Source organism: Poecilia reticulata, linkage group LG2, assembly GCF_000633615.1.
Source record: "Poecilia reticulata strain Guanapo linkage group LG2, Guppy_female_1.0+MT, whole genome shotgun sequence".
NCBI lineage: Eukaryota > Metazoa > Chordata > Actinopteri > Cyprinodontiformes > Poeciliidae > Poecilia > Poecilia reticulata.
The window spans coordinates 10,334,479-10,340,478 of NC_024332.1; the positions used below are offsets into that span (position 1 = coordinate 10,334,479).

Consider the following 6,000-nt stretch of genomic DNA (forward strand, 5'->3'; position numbering starts at 1 on the left):
AAACTACAGACTGGGATTGGAACCCTGGACCATTTTGCTGCCAGGCAGCTGTTCTCCCCACTATTTTTAAAAGCCAGTACTTTTTTACTTTTACTTAAGTACAAATGTTAATGTGGTAGTTTTACTTTTACTTGAGTACATTTTTGTCTGTGTATTTGTATTTTTACTTAAGTACATTTGTTGAGTACTTTCTCCACCCCTGATTATGAGTTAATGAATAATCCTGTGTCCATTATTTGACTACTTCATTAATAAAAATGCAGAAACATTTCTCATATTTTAGGTATATTTTTATACCTATGTAGGAAGAGTTATTGACTTAAAAAACTGGATAAAAGTATGCAGTTGCTATATTGCTAAACAAGTAATGGCTCCTGGTGACATGTTGTTTTTCATTTTGTTTTTGCTTGATTGTTGGCTTTCTTGTTTGTTTCCAAATCAGAATAGTCCTGGTTAGAGATAAATAAGAGCTACTTGTACTGCAGACTGCTCTAGAAGACATCCGCTATGACTCAACCCATTAATCCAGCAGGGTTTAAAAAGGTTTTCATCAGCAGAAACACTGCAGATATTGTGACATATGACACAGTACATTAGTCCAGAAAGCTCAGTGTCTCTGAGCTGTTTTTAATGGAATGGAGAACAGACAGTCTGCTTGCTTGGAGGTGAAGTGTACCTGTAGAGTCTAATTGTAACGGCTTCCTGTTTTCACAGGGCCCTAATGGACGACTGTCATCTCTTTAGATTGGTAAATAAAGTTGAAACGGGATATGGACATGTAGGAAATGTAACATTATTTATCACGATTTCATCAGACTAAACTTTATGGAGGACCAAAACTGACATAATAAAAAATAAAATAATAAATATATAAATAAAATAATAAATAAAAGCATAAATATATATTTTGATAAGACATAAAAGCATAAATATATTTTGGAGGACCAAAACTGACATAAGAAATAAAATAATAAATATATAAATAAAAGAATAAGTAAAAGCATAAATATATATTCTGATAAGAAATAAAAGCTTAAATATATATTCAGTTTTTCCTTTTCCTTACATTTGAGTTTCCGTCAAGTAATGTACATATTTTCTTTTTCATTTCCCCTAAACATGCGTTTTGTCAAGAAAAACTGATATTTTGCCCTGTCTCTTTTTGCTTCTACCTTTACTGCTTGCTGTATTTCTGCTGCATCAATATGTTAATAAGGAGAGCTGTATACATTACGGAAACTCGTGTGTAAGGAAAAGGAAAAACTAAATATATATTTATGCTTTTATTTATATATTTATTCTTTTTTTTTTATTATGTCGGTTTTGGTCCTCCATAAAACGTTGCTGTTGTTGCTGCCAGAATAATGAGAGAAAAGAGAGAGTTCAAGATTTTTTCATTAAAAAATCCAAATAAATCAGTCCATACATTGGGAGGAAAATGTGGGCCTCCACAAGTCTGGATTATTCTCAGGTCCAAATTTTAGATATCTGAAAATTCCACTTTCATTTGTTCAAAATGAAATTAAAAAAGCCTATAAATGTCCAGGAAATCCTCCATGGTCTGCACTGAGCATGCTCTGTTGTCATAAAGGAGACAGAATTTGTGTCCCACAGATGGATGGGTTTCAGAAATGTGTGAGTCAACCAAAGAACAAGTCAAGTAAATGTACTATACAAATAATTATAGTCCAAACAGATCCTGTGAAGATTCGGTTTCCGTGGTAAAACAAATGCTTCACCAACATGGACGGAAAAGCCACGCAGAGAGGAAGAAGACATTTCACCAAAAGCAACATAAAAACCAGATCACAATTTGAAAATATAAGATGTTAGTTTTCATAGACGTGAAGTGTTTGGCCAGGATGACCGTTGTTACAAGTGAAGGTTAAAGGGAGAAGCTAGTTAGCCTGAGAACACTATGCTAACTGTAAAGCCAGGAGGTGGCAGCATTGTGCTGTGGGGCTGTTTTGCTGCTGGAATAGGACTCTTCACTAAATAGATGACTGATGAGGAAAGAAACAAACATATGTTTGTAGTACAGAGTTAACTAAAACTTTAATCTGCAGTATTATCAGAGAATGAGAAAGAAAAGTTTGTCTGTTAAACATTGTATGTAAATATCTTTTTCTAACTATAACTGACTACCCACCACTTTATATTTTACTCCATCTTTCAGTCTTCATCTCTGCAGACAGCAATATGAAAGAGTCCTAATAATGTGTTTTCAGTGTGAGCTCAGTAGGGAGCGACATGTCTGGCCTGCTCACAGCTCTCCTCGCTGCCCATCAACTTAATATCTCCTGAGTTGGCCTTTTCAGAAATCCAGTGTAATGTCAAAATATCCATCCGGCTGAGGATCAGGGAGAGATTTCCTGTTTTCCCACACCTGTGCTGCTGACAAATTAAGTGATGCCTACTTTTGTCATCTGGTTTGAACTTCAAGACGAAAACCTCCATGGTCTGTACTGAGCAGGTCTGTTGTCATATTTTAGGTTGGTTGCCGTCGTCTCCATGTTTTCTGCTGATTAACTAGTTGAGTGCTTACAAGTTGTGGAGACAAAGTATGAAAGAGAGGCTAATATGAACCTGTGGTGTTAATGCAGTAATGTTGATAAACCAGCTGCAGGGTGAATGAATCAGATTGAAAATGTTTATTTTCTTCAAGACAAAGACAATATCTCAGTCATCTAACCACCATTTTTAAAATTAAAGACATTCCTCACATTGTTTCAATTTTACTCCTCAATGCTCTGCTGTTCAAATAAAGATTACAGTCCTGTTTATTTGCATCTTTAATGGCGTAGCTCCATGCTTCTGGCACCGAGACAACAAGGAGAGGAGATCCAAGTGGAATTCTTTTCCTGGCAGCAGGCCGGTTCAGGATGAGGCCTGTTTCATTCCAGTTTACTGGGAAAATGAAAACAGGCCAGAAAAACTCCACAGTTTAAAGACAAGACATCACAAAGTGATACAGTGACTAAATGTAAAGAGGAATATAAACATGTTTTTTTCCCCAAAAAAATATTTCTCTGTTTTTCAAATGAAAATCTGAAAAGTGTGGACTACATTTGTATTTTAGCTCAAACACTCTCAAACTCCTAAATAAATATTCACATTTCATGTAGAGGTGAATCTGTAGCATTCCTGGAAGAAAAGCTGTTGAGGCTGAAAATACTCAGCTTGAGCTAATTAGCTGCTTTGCAGGTATATCAGTAGTGAAGGATGGTTCAGTTGGTAGCAGTAGCTGTTTTTCCATTACAAATGCAATTTTAGACATAAGCCTTTTCCTACCAACAAATCTAGTTTTTATGTATATTCTCATAAGTCATCAACATTTTAAACAGTAAAATTGGCAGATTGTCTCACTTATCCTCATTATGCATTTTTTTTAAACTAAACTCTGCTTATATGAATTTAAAGTCACATAAGTTCATTACAGCCCAGCGCATATTTTAATAACCAGCAGCCATAATCTACTGTTCCCCTCTACTTATCTGTACACGTTGTTTCAGAGAGAGGTTAGTGGAAACTTGCATCAATGACTTTTTTCTTTTCCTCTGCCGCTGCTAAAGCGTTGCAGCTTTTCAGTGGAGATCTCAGAGCGCCTCAAATTTCCTCCAGCTTGATAAGAATAACCAGACTCGGCAGCTGTTCTGATAACGTCCGTGGTGTTCAAAATACTTTTACACAAATGGACAATCTCGTCTTAACGTAGGTGTGTAGCAGATGTGCTTCCATTCAGAGCCACATCAGCCCCTGAAATGCTCCCCGTCTACAACTTCTGAGCTCTATGAATATGAAAGCAACAAGCTGGGCCGCTGAGATCAATGCAACTGAGCTAAAACGGTGCTAGCTTTACTTCCTAGCATTCCAAAAAGTTCAACAGAAGCCAAGCACACAAGTTAAGTTGGATAAGAGACTGAAACATGCAGGACAGTGGCGCTCAGAAACACTTTGTTGAAATGTCTCAAAAATGATCACCTCTTACATCAACAACAAAAGACTAACAAAGGCCCTATTCAATATCTGGAGGCCCCATGTTATAAAAGTAGACATTTATACAGTTTATTTAGAAAGGAACTGCTCAAACATGCATGTCACCATTTGAAGCGCTGTACCAGATAATAGCATAAGCTGATTCACATCTGCAGTTCCTTGACAGGTTACAAAAATGAATATACAAGACAAAAAAACAATAAATAAAAATATAATTCTCCAAGCTGCTCTAATTCTAATACACAGACAAATAAAGTATTACTTCCACTGGCAGATCATTTCACTTTAATCTTTTTCCCATAAATGCAATAATCTGCCAGTGGAACTAATACTTTTTCATTATTAAGGAATTATTTACTAAAAACAAGTTCCTATATTTTGACGGAAAGTTACTTATAAGTTGATTTGTTTTATTTTAAGTGTACTAAGGTATTTGAACTAGAAACGTATCCAAAAATAATTGGTAAGATTTTGTGTTTTTCAGTGTTGCAGGGGAATTTTTAATCTAATAAATTACCTACATGGACAATTTGCATGGGATTAACAACAGAGAAATTCAGCGATTTTAAAAAATGGCACGTGGTCCCTAGGTAAAACTAATTCTAGGGCTAAACTTAAATGTCATACTTGAAAAAGCTGTTACAAAATACTCAAACTGCAGAGGGTGAAACAGCAGCTGGTTATAGCGGGTAGTTCAGTTGACACATAGGAGCCTGTGGTTAGAAAAAGTTTCTGTTTTACAGTAAGGTAGTTTAAAAAAACCCAACCTTTTCTTAGCAATATCAGGTCATTTGAGTCTGCTGGGCGACATGGCATAGCTAATGGATGGTGCATCATAAAGGACACTCGTTATACACCATCCAGATGAATGCAGCATTCATCCAGAACAACAATCATCCTGATCAGTGCATTACCAAAATAATACATTATTATTAATGTATTTATTTTGACCTTTCATCTAACTATTGTAACCGTTTCTGAATAGCCCTGTGGCTCAAAATAGCTATCAGATCTCTGTAATTACTTTTGTTAATGCATCAAAGTCTTTGTTCTGTGTATTTTTACAGGCAGAGTAACCACTCGTTTCAGTAAACCATGTCCAGCTCCTTGTGGTAAATGTCTAAGTGCAACATTATATGTCTGAAGCAGGTCTGAGTAATGGACATTTAATGTTTTCCATTAAGACAGAACATTGTTAAGGCTGTTTTTAGACTTGTGTTATCTGGGGGGAAACATGACGACAAACAGAAGACATTTCAATATTCAGGACAGAAACCTGGAGTTTTAAGGCTGACCATGAAGAATCATTATTGAAATACAGGATTAATTTGCCTTGAGTTTTTTTTGTTGTTTAAATACAGAATAAAATTCTGTATTCTTTTTCCACTTAGCTTAATGGCAATTGCTCCAATTTCCTCAAGCAGCTCTTTGTACAATTGTACCTCTGCCCACTGGAATTGTTGAAAGCAGCATAACTGTGACCTTGCAGTCCTCCTGTCATCATTTTAAGGATCTGCGGCGCTCAGAGAGCCTCTGAAAGGCAGCTTTGTGACAGAGTCTTACTCAGGGAGAAGCAGGAGGAAATGACTTCAGGCTGGGGTCAAAACAAGGCAGAGAAACGGCGAAGTGGAATGTTGCTGTCTCTCACTCTTGGTCTTTCACAGGGACGCAGAGGGAAAAAAGGACATGAAGGATGCACCATTTGAAGTGTGTGATCTGGTGACTTGGAGCACTTTGATGCAATCATGCTGCTTTCAACTTAGTCTTGGAAGAACACAGAGTCAGGGGGAGCAGAGGAGCAGCTCAGGAAGGGTGGAGGCTGTTGGTCAGACTTTTGTCTAATAATGAAATTTAGGAATTTTTTTTGATTTACTCTGATTACATATGTTAAATATCTGGTGTATGGTACACAAAAGTACAAGTTTCTGTACTTAAGTAAAAATATTTATTTTTCATATTAATCCCGTACAACTGAAATGAAAAACAAATGCATGTGTTAATATA

The 6,000-nt window shown here is 36.3% G+C and overlaps 1 protein-coding gene across 1 annotated transcript in view; it reads left to right on the forward strand.

Moving 5' to 3' along the window:
- The window catches only part of nlgn4xa (neuroligin 4 X-linked a), a 100,418-nt gene that overhangs the window by 23,369 nt on the left and 71,049 nt on the right, over positions 1-6,000 (forward strand). The gene's annotated exons all lie outside the window — the stretch shown is intronic.